This window comes from Lagenorhynchus albirostris, chromosome 5, assembly GCF_949774975.1.
Source record: "Lagenorhynchus albirostris chromosome 5, mLagAlb1.1, whole genome shotgun sequence".
Taxonomy (NCBI): Eukaryota; Metazoa; Chordata; class Mammalia; order Artiodactyla; family Delphinidae; genus Lagenorhynchus; species Lagenorhynchus albirostris.
The window spans coordinates 123,888,366-123,904,082 of record NC_083099.1 but is presented as its reverse complement, the minus strand read 5'-3'; positions in this window follow the sequence as shown (position 1 = coordinate 123,904,082).

Genomic DNA, 15,717 nt, shown 5'->3' with positions numbered 1-15,717 from the left:
AAAAAAAAAACTAACAATCTAAAGACACATTTCATAGTGATAAAACATATAGTGAAAAAATATAAGCAAGACTTGTATAGATACTGAACAACCAGCATTTAAATTATAGTGAACAAATGACTCAGTAGTAGAAGTAACTAACATTATTTGAAATTGCTCTTGGCTCAAAAAGGGATGATTATATCAAAATAAAAATGGTCAGAATAAAGTTAGAGTTAACGTAGGAGAGATTTGATCATAATATCCTCTTAGCTTTAAAGAACTGAACATTCCAATTTAATTTAAAGAATTTCAAGCTATTGCTTCAGAAATGCTGATATTTCTTGGACAAACTCTGATAAGATAGGAAAGAAATGAATGACTGTTAGGAAGATCACTTAACAATATTTGAGTAATTATTAACCTAAACTGTAAAATATTAAAAACTTTTCTATGAAAATCAGGAATTGGAGAAGGACATCTGCTATTGCAATCATTTGTATTATCAAAAAAATACAATCAATGGAATAAACTTAATAAAATTGAAATGACCATAAGAAAATTCAACAAAATACCTCTAACACTGGAAGAATATTAAAAAATATATAGTATAAAAATATAAAAATACTAAAATTAATAAAGGATTTTGGTTACATGGTTAAAGATAGCTATTCAAAAGTAACATTGTCTTCTCTTCTGATAACACACAGCCACATATAATAGAAAAGTTTTGCATTTGCAGTAATCAAAAGTAACTGCAATCTTGGATATAAACAAATAAGACAAAAATCCACATTAATAAAACAAAACTTATTGAAGAATATTACAAAAATAAGTGAGCAAAAGATGGAAACATACTGGAGGTTGAGAAGGTTTAATACCATAAAATGATATTTTCTCCCCAAATTTACCTTTTTATATTTATTTCCAAACAGTACTTCACTAATGCAGTACAAATTGGCCTCACTGTAAAGGTGTAAAGATTTGCATGCAAAGGCAAGGCCCACCAGGCAATCTACTTTACTCACTAAAATGTGAAGATATGCCTAGTGCATCAAATCAGCCTAGAAACCTACAGCAAGCACAGTTTTCTTTTCTTTTCTTTTCAGATGCTAATTCTGTTTTTTTTTTAATTTTAGAAAAATTTTCATTTTATTTTTTTAACATCTTTATTGGAGTATAATTGCTTTACAATGGTGTGTTAGTTTCTGCTTTATAACAAAGTGAATCAGCTATACATATACATATACATATATCCCCATATCTCTTCCCTCTTGTGTCTCCCTCCCTATCCCACCCCTCTAGGTGGTCAGAAAGCACCGAGCTGATCTCCCTGTGCTATGCCGCTAAGCACAGTTTTCTGAAGGGGTTGTAACCACTCTGGTAGTAAGAGATCAGAAGTTCTCAAGCTTTCAGATTTCAGCACTCTTTAATCTCTTAAAAATTATTGGAGCTCCAAAGTACCCTTTTTATGTGAGTCATGTCTGTTAATGTCATATTAATAATAAAACCTGAGAAATTTAAAAATATTTATTTTAAAAATGAACCTCATTATTAACATATTTTTAGGAAAATATATTTTCTATAATGAAAATTTAATGCGAAGAGTAGCACTATTAAACATATTTGTAATACTATAAAATTGCTGGCACAGTAGAAACCAGCTGATTTTCTTAATCTGCTTCTGCATTCAAAATGTTGCAATATGCTATTTGTTTGAAGTATATGACCTTGAGAAAAAAGGATTATTTAAAATTGAAATTAAGGTAATTATGAATATTCCATTTTAACACTATAACAATACTTGACTATTTGTAGTTTCTTAAGTGTTAGTTATAATGTGGAGCCTAAAGCCATACTAAAACATTTTGTACTTTGCTTAAAAACTGTTGATCTGTCTTGCTCTGTGAGATTCTTACTTTGTCTATGCATGGTTGTGTAATATTATGCATTTGTAATTAAAAACATATTGTTTACTGATTCTAAGTTCTTCCAAATGCTGATGTATTTCATTAAACAACATCAAGATCACATTCATTAATCACAACCAATGTCATCAGAAATTTCTTTAAGTGTTGAGAACATGTCAAGCTTAAGATGGCAGATGCAAGTTTTCCAAAATGCTAATCTGTACTTGAAAGTTCACATGTTATTACTGGCAACAAATTTGTCATTTTCCTTTAAATGGCAGGCTCACTTCATTCATTTTGAAAATAGCTACCAAATACCCACTCTGAATAATTGTTAGTTATTCTTTCAAAAATACTTTTCCTTGATGCAACTACTGTACATTTGTAGGAAGCAGAAGTGTGTCATGTGTATTTCTCATTTCATCACATGAAATATTAAAACATTGACTTAAGAAAATTAATATTTACTGCTTCATCAAGGATATTTGTTACTGAAACTGGCTTTTTAATTTTCTTTTTTCCTGTATCTAATATTGAAGATCACAGCTAGGTCAACTTGTGATTGCCTTACTTTGGGCACCAGCAGTTTTTCCCCTTCCCTCCCCTCATCCATTGCTTTTGCATAGTCAAACCAAATGTCAACATGGAGATAAAGGCAAATAATACAAATGACATCTTAGCCATATTATGAGATAGTTTTTGTCTCATAGAACCGTCCTGATTGAGATATCTAAGGATAGTCACTACTTTTTCCCTCTTCTCCCAGTCCCATGATTTGCTTAACCCTAGTCTCACAAACAGTATTTCGTCAAACCTTGAACTCTGTTTATTCAGAAGGCCTGCCTTTTGCAGCAGTATCGAAAAGCAGCTATAAAATTCTCAATAACTGGATCAAAGGGACAACCTGTCAAGCTAAATTAGAATTCCTCAGGTTAAGTATGACAGTAGAGACTTTGGGGCATAGAGAACAATCTGTCCCTTCATTCTTTGGAGGAGGCTGGGTTCAAAAACAGCATCTTGAACACAGTGGAAGATCAGGTTGAGTGACAACCTATAGCAACAGGTGTCATTACAGGTGTCAAGGTATTCTAGGGATCTGCTGCTGTGAGGGAGTACACAAGTGCTTAAGTAGGTGTTAATCAAGGGTAATATATTTTTCACTTCTGACCTGACAAGAGCAAGGAAACATAATGGATATTCTATGATTATTCCCAGGGAAATTTGCTTTTATCATTACATTTTGATCTCATATAATTTTATATCCATTCTTTCGACTTTCTCAAGGATAGTGGCCAACTTTCTTAATTACTTTAATCATCAGTCTGCTACCTAAAAATTGAGACCATAATGCCAAACAGTTGTTCAGAAGTATCAATATTAATTTTAATCACATCAATTATTAATTTTTATCTTATATCAAGAAACAGTTTTTGGTATAGTTTAGAAACAGTTTTGTTGTCAAATTTTAATGTACTTCAGAGGAGAAATAATCATTATCTTAGCATACTTTACACAGAGTACATTCCTATAATATCCATCTTGTGAGGAGAAACTACTTCACCATGTATTCACTTATAGCCTATTAAGCTTAAAGTACCAAATTGACTAATCTCTTTTATTTCTAACATATAAGAAACATATTTATTAATGAATAATAACATATCCATTAAATTTGTTGACATTTATATCTTAGGCAATATATCTCTCTTGAATCTCTATTATCTTTAAAACAATCCCTTTTAATTTGATTTTTAAAATTAATTTATCTTCATTCTGCTAGTGGCTAATTTTAAATGGTTTTAGCTGATTAAATAAATTTTATCTTTTTTGCTGTATAATCATATATTTTCCATTTATCTATCTCTATGAAAAGCAACTAGGATAGTATACTATAATATACACTTTCTGTTGCGATTTAATTTACACACTATTGCTGTGTTTTAAGAGAAAACAGCAGGCTTCACAACAGCAATCACTTTTCATAGCTGCTAAAATTTTCAAATATCTTTAATTTTTTGCATTCATCTGCAGGGATTCAAATACTTATTTTCTTCACGTTCCTTTAAGATTTGAAATTCACATGCACTTCACACGAGGCATCAGTAATCTAATGCCATATTCAGATATTATAAGAAATATTTTTGGCTTTGCCACTTGGAAGTATTCTGTCCTCCTCCAAAAGAATCTTCCCAAAAGATCAAGATGAAAGATCAACATGAAACTAAGTTTCCAATGAGGAAAAATTATAATGCCATTTTACTTTTAAAAATTACTGTAAATAAAAATTAGTTCTTAGCATTGTAATCAATAGCTATCAATATGCATGTATTTCAGCCTTCTTCCCTATAGGAACAATGTTCATATAATTATTTTATGCTTTTACACACAATTTGCCACAAACATATTTACATAATGATAGCTCTACAAATAATATGTATTTTTGTTATGTGTATAGGCTGGATATATATATATATATATATATATATATATATATATATGGATGAATTGTGCTGAGTTATTGAGCCTCTCATTTACTTTGCTCAACACTTCTTTAGACCATTCAAAATTGCTCTGAGAAAGACTAATCAATTTAATTTTGAAAGCTATAATACTAGATGGTGTGCATATGCCAGTTTTTATCTATTTTTTCAAGAATTGATGAACATTTATGTTCTTGCATAAAAAAAGTCTTCAATATCACACATAATACTGTAAAAAATAATCTCACACATGTCCTTTCTCATGACTATGCTAGAGTTTAATGCAGTATATTCCCAGGGCTAGATTTGCAGAGCTGAGGTTCACTAAACAATGACAAACTGCTCTCCAAAATGGCTACATCATTTGATGCTCTTAGCATCAGTGCCTGAACTTTTCCACTGCAACATTTTCTGCAAATATTTATTTTAACTCTACTTTTCATTTGTTTTATTCAACTTATTTAAACCAAAACAAAGATTTTGCCCATTTCACTCAACCCCCCACACTGTGCCTCTGGTAATTACCAATCTATTCTCTGTACCTATGAGCTTGTATGTATTCCTGTATGTATGTATGTATGTATTTAGTTTCCATATAAGAGAGATCATAGGTTATTTCTTTCTCTGTCTGACTTAGCGTAATACCCTCCAGATTTTAATGTAACATGCTATCTCACATTGTTTTAATTTACTTTTTGCTGCATAAAACTATGTGCTTTTTAAAAACATATTCTAGTTTATATTCTTAAAATACTACTTTATTTGATTTTCCCAGATTTTTCTATTTGAAATATGTTTGGAATTTCAATTTCTCAAATCCATGTATTAAATAATAAAAACTTCTGCCAATCTGTTCACTGCCCAGATTCTTTCTACCACCTCATGTTAACCACATTCTAAAGAATTGTTTAGAAAATTCTGTTGCATTCAGAACTGTTTAGAAAACTCAGTCATATTTTATAATTATTGTCTGTCATCTTTAAAAAATATTTTCCAAAAGTTTTCTCCTGATATAGTTCACACTTTGGATACAGGCCTTCAAGTCATTTATTTGGAAAGTTTACCTAGTTCTGTCATATGTTTTACTGTATATAGGACCTAAACCACTTTTTCACAGCTCTGTAAATTTTGCTACATTTCCTTCTATCTAATGATGATTCTAATCCAATGTGTTTTTTGAACATCTTGATTCTGTGTAGGCAGTGTTTTTGGTATTTTTTTCATTATATTGCTTTTGTCTGTAATATATTGAAAGTATTCAGTTTTTAAATTTTAAATGACAAAGTTGAATCATTTTAAATATTTTGTTCATACCCCTTCTATATAATCTTATTATTTATAGATTGGATCAACTGGTTTGGTCCAGGTTCTTACTTTAGTCTGTCTAACTTGTGATAAGGTTTTAAAATATCTTCTACTTAATTAATGAATTGGTTATTTTGACAGTAATCTATCTTACTAAGAAACAGTTTCAGGCTTTTTAAGTATAATTAAAATGAGTAAAGTCATCAAAGCCAGGATCCTGTGTTCCAGGGGTAAAAACAAAACAAACCAAAACAATTAAGAGGCATTAAAAACTTTGGAATGTTGCATTCTGTAAATAAATAAATAAATAAAAATGAAGGCAAAAAAGAAAATGAGATGTTTGAAGAGTAACTTGGAGACCGCTTTTAGAATAATTACTTCATAATCACACAAAAAAATGCAAAATAAATAGCAATTATTAAGAAAAGAGCAAAAGATGGTCTGTTAAGTTCTGCATTGCAAAAATTGAGGGAAGACTGTGGGAAAAGACTGTGTCAACTAATTAATGAGGAGTGAATGAGGAATTATTTTATACACAACCTAAGGAGATCATATTCTTTTTATACAAAATTGATCAAAAAGTTGCCATTAATTTCCATTTTTCAAATTTACATTTTCTCAGAGATATTACTCTTAAAATTGAAGTATAGTTGATTGACAATATTGTTTTAGTTTCAAGTGTACAGCATAGTGATTCAGTATTTTTGTATATTATATTCCATTATAGGTTTTTACAAGATATTGAATGTAGTTCCCTGTGTTATGCCATATATCCTTGTTGCTTATCTATTTTATATATAGTAGTTTGTTAATTCCATTCCACCAATTTGTCCCTTCCTCTTCTCTCTCCCCTTTGGTAATCACAAGTTTTTCTATATCTGAGTTTATATACATATACATTCTTTTGTATTATTTTTTAGATTACACATATAACTACTATCATATAGTATTTGTCTTTCATTGTCTGACTTATTTCACTAAGTCCTATATTCTCTAGGTCCATCCATGTTGCTACAAATTGCAGTATTTTTTGTGGCTGAGTAATATTCCATTGTGTGTGTGTGTGTGTGTGTGTGTGTACACCACGTCATCTGAATCCAATTGCCTATTGATGGGCACTTGGGCTGCTTCCACATCTTTGCTACTATAAATAGTGATGTTATGAAATTGGGATGCATGTAGCTTTTCAAATGAGTGTTTTTATGTTTTTCTGGATATATATCCAGGAATGGGACTCTAGGATCATACAGTAGCTCTGTTTTTAGTTTAAGGAATCTCCATACTGTTTTTCAAGTGTCTGCAGCACCAATTTATATCCCCCCCAATAGTGTGTGAGGGTTCCCTTTTCTCCACATCCTCTCCAACATTTGTTATTTGTAGACTTTTTGATGTTAACCATTCTGATCAGTGTGAGGTGATACCTCATTGTGGTTTTGATTTACGTTTCTCTAAAAATTAGCCATGTTGAGCAAATTCTTATGTGCCTGTTAGCCATCTATATGTCTTCTTTGGAAAATGTCTATTCCAGTCTTCTGCCCATTTCTTGATTAGATTTTGTTAAAACATTGAGTTGCATGATCTGTTTGTATATTTTGGATATTAACCCCTTGTTGGTTGCATCATTTGTAAATAATTTTTCTCATTTCATTGTGTGCCTTTTTATTTTATTGATGGTTTCTTTTGCTGTGCAAAGGCTTTTAAATTTAATTAGATCTCATTAGTTTATTTATTTTTTAAACATCTTTATTGGAGTATAATTGCTTTACAATGGTGTGTTAGTTTCTGTTTTATAACAAAGTGTATTAGCTATACATAGCTGATCCATTAGTTTATTTTGCTTTTGTTACTTTTGCCTTAGGAGACTGGTCCAAGAAAATATTGTTAAGATTTATATAAAAGAGTGTTTTGCTTATGTTTTCTTTGGTGAGTTTTATGGTTTCATGTCTTACATTTAGGTCTTTAAACCATTTTGAGCTTGTTTTTATATATGGTGTGAGGGAATGTTCTAATTTCATTGTTTAGTATGTGGCGTTCTAGTTTTCCTAGCACCACTTGTTGAAGAGACTGTCTTCTCCATTGTATATTCTTGCCTCCTTTGTTTTAGATTAATTGACCTGTAGGTGTGTGGATTTACTTCTGGGCTGTCAATTCTGTTCCATTGATCTATGTGTCTGTTTTTGTGCCAATACCAGACTTTTGATTACTGTAGCTTTGTAGAATAGTCTGAAGTCTGGGGGGGTTATACCTCTAGGTTTCTTGTTTTTCTCTCAAAATTGCTTTGGCAATTTGAGGTCTTTTTGGTTCCATATAAATTTTAGGATTATTTGTTCTAGGTCTGTAAAAATTGTCCTGGGTGTTTTGGTAGGGATTGCAGTAAATCTGTAGGTTGCATTGGATAATATGGCAATTTTATTATCATTATTATTTAATTAATTTTTGGCTGCATTGGGTCTTAAGTGCTGTTCACGGGCTTTCCCTAGTTGTGGCAAGTGGGGGCTACTGTTGCATTGCGTGGGCTTCTCATTGCAGTGGCTTCTCTTGTTGTGGAGCACGGGCTCTAGGTGCATGGGCCTCAGTAGTTGTGGCACGTGGGCTCAGTAGTTGTGGCTTGCAGGCTCTAGAGTGCAGGCTTAGTAGTTGTGGCGCACAGGCTTTGTTGCTCTGTGACATGTGGGATCATCCCAGACCAGGGCTCGAACCTACGTCCCCTGAATTGGCAGGCGGATTCTTAACCACTGTGCCACCAGGGAAGCCTGGCAATTTTAACAATATTAATTTTTCCAACCCAAGAGCATGCAATATATTTCCATTTCTTTGAATCATATTCAGTTTCTTTTATCAATGTTTTATAGTTTTCAGAGCATAGTGCTTTCACCTCCTTCGTTAAGTTTATTCCTAGGTTTTTTTTTTTTGATGCAATTCTAAAGGGGATTTTTTAAACTATTCTCATATTTTATTATTAATGTATAGAAACACAACAGTTTTCTGTGTATTAATCTTGTATCCTACAAAATTGCTGAAATCATTTATTCTAAGTAGTTTTTAGAGTTGTCTATATAGAGTATCTTTTTATCTGCAAACAGTGACAGTTTTATTTCTTCCCTTCCAATTTGGATACCTTTATTTCTTGTCTGACTGCTATGGCTAGCACCTCCAATAATATGTTAACTAGAAACAGAGAGCGGATATCCTTGTCTTGTTCTTGAACTTAGTGGAGAGTCTGAGGTTTTCACTGAGTATGATGTTGGCTGTGCGTTTGTTGTAAATGGCCTTTACTGTGTTGAGATATGTTCTCTTAATATGCACTTTGATGAGAGTTTTTACCATGAATGGATATTGAATTTTGTCAATTGCTTTTTCTGCATGTATTGAGATGATCATACGATTTTTGTCTTTCCTTTTGTTAATGTGGTATATCAAATTGATATGTGCTTTTGAACCATCCTTGTGACCCTGGAATAAAACCAACTTCATCCTTTTTATGTATTGTTAGATTTGGTTTGCTTGTTTGTTGAGGATTTTTGCATGTATATTAATCAAAGTTACAGAACTGTAATTTTCTTTGGTAGTGTCTTTGTCTGGTTTTGATAACAGGGTAATGGTGACCTCATAGAATGAATTTGGGAGTGTACCCTCCTCTTCAGTTTTTTGGTATAGTTCGGGGAGGATAGGTATAAGTACTAATATGTTTGGTAGAATTCCCCAGTGAAGCTATCTGGTCTTGGGATTTGTTTGTAGGGAAGCTTTTTTGTTATAGATTAGATTTCTTTTCCACTGATCTGTTCAAGTTGTCTGTTTCTTCTTGATTTGGTCTTGGCAGGCTGTATGTTTCTAGAAATTTGTCATTCTAAGTTGTCCATTTTATTGGCACATAACTGTTTGTAGTAACCCCTTGTGATTTTTTTTTCTTTGCATTTGTGTGGTATCAGTTGTTATTTCTCCTGTTTCATTTCTTATTTTATTTGGGTCTGCTCTCTTTTCTTATTGGTGAGCCTGGCTAAATATTTATCAATTTATTTTTTCAAATGAAACCAGCTCTTGGTTTTATTCTATTTTTTTGATCTCTAGTTTATTTATTTCCTCTCTGATCTTTATTTCCTTTTTCTGACTTTGGGCTTTGTTATTCTAATTCTTTCAGGTGGTAGCTTAGATTGTTTATTTAAGATTTTTCTTGTTTCTTGAGAAAGACCTCTCCCGCTGTGAACTTCCCTCTTAGAACTGCATTTGCATCATAATCCCATAGATTTTGGAAAGTTGTATTTTCATTTTGATTTGTCTCTAGGTGTTTTATTATTTCCTCTTTGATTTTATTATTGACCCCTTGTCGTTTTGTTTTTTTTTTCTTTTATTTTTATTTGTTTTTTGTTTGGTTGCATGTTGTTTAGTGTCCATGTATTTGCTCTTCTCCCCTCGTCAGTTGATTTCTAGTTTCATACCAATGTGGTCAGAAAAGTTGTTTGATATAATTTATATTCTCTTTTATTAAGGCTTGTTTTGTGACATAGTATGTGATCTATCCTGGAAAACATTACAAGTGCACTTGCAAAGAACATATATTCTGGCTTTTTTGGACGTAGTGTCCTACAGATAGCAACTAAATTCAAGTGGTCTATTATTTCATTTGCATTCTCTATTGCTTTCACAGAAATTATTCTTTACCTCACAGGCTGCAAAGTACTCTGGTAGGTAGACTTGTAGACAACTCTAGAACCTTTGGTGTTATAATCGTGCTCGGGTGTTTTAATTTGCATATAAACTACTTGTGAGTCTTTTTTTTTTTTCTTTTTTTAAGAGGAGTTTTTGATTCTGTGGAGCAGAGTCCAAGATACTGCATTTCTAAGTAGTTCTTGGAGGAAACCAATGCTGCTAGTTCTGAACCACACTTGGATTACCATGGCTTTAAATTACCGTCTGACCCTTTCTATTTTGGGAAGTGAATGCATGCCCCAGAAAGGACATCATTAATAGTTTAAGGTTCTGCAGTGATACCTTTCTGTTCATTATCTTCATTATAATTTGAAAGCAGAAAATGTGTTTTTATTTTTTATTTCTCTGTAATCATTCCTCATTGGATTATTTTTTAATAAATGCTTGCTCAGGTTTCACATGTACAAAATCTTCCTGAGTCCTACTGAACGTATGACTCAAATTTTCAGAACTAGTTTTGTTGTTGTTGTTGTTACACTTAACTTCACAGTGAATTGTCTCTGATTTTCACATTTAATGGAATATAAAAAAAATTGAATATACTTCTTTTTCTATTTGCTTAACTGTTTCTGAGGCAGTCTATGCATTCAGAGTTGGTCCGTATTCATTTAAATTAGATGTGGAATCACTCAGAACTCAAGTACAGCTACTACTTGAAAGTATCAAAATTTCTGTATGTCTCTTTTAAGGAAAATTTTATTTATATTTATATACACAACACATTTATTTTACATTTTAGATTTCAATAGTTTGGGAATTGAGGAGGGAGTTTTTACAGTATATTTCACAAAATAAGGTTTTGTTTAGATCACATATTTACTTACCACTCCTTTTCCTAACCTGTAATGTATGCTTTTTCATTGTTTTTTTTCCCTGCTTGGTTTGAATACTGCAACAAGGTACTTACTTTCACCTCACAGTCTTCCTAGTAAACTTAAACTTATATATGTGAGTTAGCTTAATTCTCTCAGACTCTCATAATCTGTCTTGCATGGGATCCTCAAAAATTTGTGGTAGAAATTAACTCAAATTTCCTCAAGATCATCTTTCACTTTTTTGATGAGTGAGAATTTACATTACATTTAAATAATACAATTCCACTCACATTGTCAATAGTAAAGTTTCCTCATACATGCAATATTACTAAATCTTATAAAACTCTTCCAGCATGTTTACAATTTTTTCCAGATTTTTATTTTCAGTTTTTCATTTAAGGAATATTATTTGATGGGGAGAGTGTACTGGATATCTGTTAACTTGCCCAACTAGATTCTGTTCAATATTCTTACCAAAGTGATTTTGAAGAAAGCACAGTGCCTGGAGGGTAGAGTTAATTTTAATCAAATTGCATTGCTATATTGAGCATACGTACTGGTTATGTGTATTGTGAACACAGATAATTCCATTTAAAATATCAGAAATAACTCACTGCACTACTATTATACACATGTAATCAGCAATAGCTCTTCTTGAATATTTCAACTCTATCATTTAATTTTTTTCTTATTGCATTTTTCTACTAATTTTAGACTATTACTGACCATGCTTTATATGCTATTTCACTGAGTCTTTTCAGAGACTTCCATTTCATACTGCCACCACAATAAAGCAAAAATCTAGCCTAAGGTGGTGATTACTACTTCTTGGCTTTTCTTGAGCTATTCATGGTTGCTAGTGTGATTAGGAAATAATTGTTTGATTTATTTACTTGTCTCTGCAGCTTATGGGAAATGCTGTGCATTTGGCTATAACGTCTTTCTTAATTTATTCATGTGAAAATGTAGATTACAGCGTAATTAAATAACCTCTCTGTGGATGAAAACGGTAACTATAATCATTATATGTTGTTTGTCAGCCACAATGTAAAACAAATCTTCAGGTTAAGAGAATTAGAGTTTATTATTACAGTATTAATGACTGTATCTCAATTCCTTTATTTTTATAGATTGCTGTGGATCCTGTGTAACCATGTGTAAAATGTTTTATAACTGATTTTTCATAGCAATTCATGAAAAGAACGTTAAGTGAAGCACATATTTCTATGTTTGTATTAAGCAAATTAGTGTAGAAAAAAATATATGACCAATAGAACACCATGGACTGCTAAAAAGTTTACTAAAAAATATATAAGAAGTTACTATAGTTTGTCAATATGTTAATTATATATTACTGCCATAAATGTTTTTAACTGTTAAAATCAACTATTTTTCTTTCTTAGATTTGGCTAAAAATTGAATTTATTATAAACAAATATTGTTATTTTAGAGAACACAACTTGAAATGTAAGGATATTTGCTCTCTATTCGTGTAGATGTAGACATAAACTCTTAAGTTAATATTGAGTTTCACCTATAAACTCCATAATTTTTATTTTCAATGCATTTTATGGCAAACTTAAAAAAAGTATTGGTTCATTTTTGGAAATTTAAAATGTATGCATTTATAAATTATTGAACTGATTATTGATATAACTGCTTATAAACATCTTAATATTTACTGAGTTACATTCATAATGACAATAGTTAAGTTGAATATTTTCCCCATTGCTTTCAATATATCAACATTAAATGTTTCATATAAACTTCTGAATATCATTCTGTCACCCCCACAAAGGGCCTGATCCTGTCAATATAAAATGGGATAATTTTATAGTTTCTCCAAAACTATATTTTTTCACATGCAACTTGTATAAACACCTATCTCATTTTGCTTTATTTTTCTCATTTTGTATTTTCTCTCACTAATAAAGTAATATAGACAGGTAATGAGTCATTAAATGTTTTGTCATTTATATGCTTCATATCTTTATTACAGTTTGCATGTTTCAGACAGAAATTGCCTTAAATATAGAGTTTACAGTCTTTTCACTTGGGTTGAATTGTTTAGACAACAGTTAAAAACAATGTCTCCAAATAATAAGCAGTTATAAATGGCCAACATCAATCAGAATTAAAGAATGGTAGTTGAAGTTTTTTTGGGTTTTTTTTTTGCCAAATTGTCAAAGTTTAAAAAAGAATCATGTTAATGCATATATTAATTGACTTAAGTATGAAACAGCTGGCAGTGATACACTGCTGGCGGAAATGTAAATTGGTATAAATTTTCTGTGTTGCACTTTAGAAAATTAAGTTATAAAGAATTAATAACCTTAATATCTGTGAAGATGGATAGTCATTTACTTCCCTCTTTCTGGATAATCTTCAAAATGAATAAGAACAAAAACTACATCACTAAAAATCTATAGCAAGGTATCATCCACACACTAAACATATTTGAGGATATTTTGGTAGATACAACATAGATATAATGATATTGAAAATTGATATGTTTTTGCAGTTTTTTTAATGAAGGGTCAGGCAAAAAGTCATGACATGAAAAGTGTCTGAAGTCGTTAAAGAAAAGCATAGTTTACTCTGATTTCCATTAGAATGTATCACATACATTAATATCACTTCATCATTATTGTCATAATCATCATCTTTGCCATTTCATATTAGTTTTCTATTGCTACTGTAACAAATTACCACAATGGATTAAAACAAGACAAATGTAGGAAGGGATATATAGGCAGAGTACAATGGGTTTTTAGGGCAGTGAAGATAATCTGTATGATACTATAATGATGGCTACATGTTATTATACATCTGTCCAAACCCATAGAATGCATAGCACCAAGAGTGAACTATAATGTAAGCTATGGACTAATAGTTGATGTGTCAGTGTACATTCATTAACTGTAACAAAGTTACCACTTGGGTGGGAATGTTGACAACTGGGGAGGCTATGCATGTATAGTGGCAAGGAGTATATGGGAAATCTGTTCCTTCCTCTTAACTTTGCTGTGAGCTGAAAAGTACTCTTAAAAAATAAAAAAAAATTGGGGGGCTTCCCTGGTGGCACAGTGGTTGAGAATCTGCCTGCCAATACAGGGGACACGGGTTCGAGCTCTGGTCTGGGAAGATCCCACATGCCACAGAGCAACTAGGCCCGTGAGCTACATCTACTGAGCGTGTGCGTCTGGAGCCTGTGCTCTGCAACGAGAGGCCGCAACAGTGAGAGGCCCGCGCACCGCGATGAAGAGTGGCCCCCGCTTGCCACAACTAGAGAAAGCCCTCACACAGAAACGAAGACCCAACACAGCCAAAAATAAATAAATAAGTTTATTTAAAAAAATAAAATAAAAATAATAAAAACTTTAAGACAAAAAGCATACAAATATATTATCTTCTCTATGTTGAAAGTCTGAAATGTATCTCATTGGGTTAAAATCAAGGTGTTGGCAGGATTGCTTTCCTTTCTGGGAGCTCTAGGAATCCATTTTGTTGCCTTTTCCAGCTTCTGGAGGTCACCCACCAACCTTGGCTCATTTCCCCCTTTCTCCCTCTTCATGCTAAATATTTATAGTCATCTGGGGAAGGTAAAACTTGAAATTATAGTATTACGAAGTCTAGTATTAAGAGCTATTAGAGATTATAAGCAAAATGGACCTCAAGTATTTATTTTTTTAATTAAAAAATTATATATTTTTTATTTTAAAATTATATATGTTTATAAGACTCATATGGGGGAAAGATTATCTATTCTGCTTCAGGTTTTGAAATTTTTCTACCTAGAAATACTTTTGAAAGAAAACATTTAGAATTTTGATATTTTTTTTATGGAGGCTAATGTTTGACTTTAATAATAATAACATATTTTTTATATTTGAGATGTTAAGACTGTTAAATGATGGGTTTGAGATTGCAATTTGATTTACTTGTCTGGTGTTTTATCTACATATGGATTTCACAAGAATACTTACTAGCAAAAGTCATTATCTATTTGACTATCACAAATTCCATGTTTTCTATTATTCAGCAGTATATTATACTATTGTTTTATATATTGATCAATTTACCTCCTAAAATATATTTTGTGAATAAGATTCATTGATCTATGGTAATATTGATAGTACTTCTGCTACGGATAATGTGGCAGTGGTCTTTTCTGAAACTCATTGTTAAACTGAATGTAACATGATTAATTTTATTAAGAAATATATTTTACAGTCATTTCCTTTTCCACGGTCATGAACATAATGTTAGTTCATGTCCTCATGAAATTTGGGTATTATGTTCATATTCATCCCCTTGCAACCAGTTTTGAAAATGGTGAATCTGTTGTTCAGTGTTTCTGGGAAATGCTAATAGGGCCATATCAGACCAGGTTTTAAAGTATTTTAGAGGTTCCATAATTCCCTTTCCTTTGTCATGACAAACAAAATTCTCACTTCTATGAGACCTGTGTAATTTTTCATTTTGTCTTTTTTGAATTCTATTAACAGTTTACATCCCAGA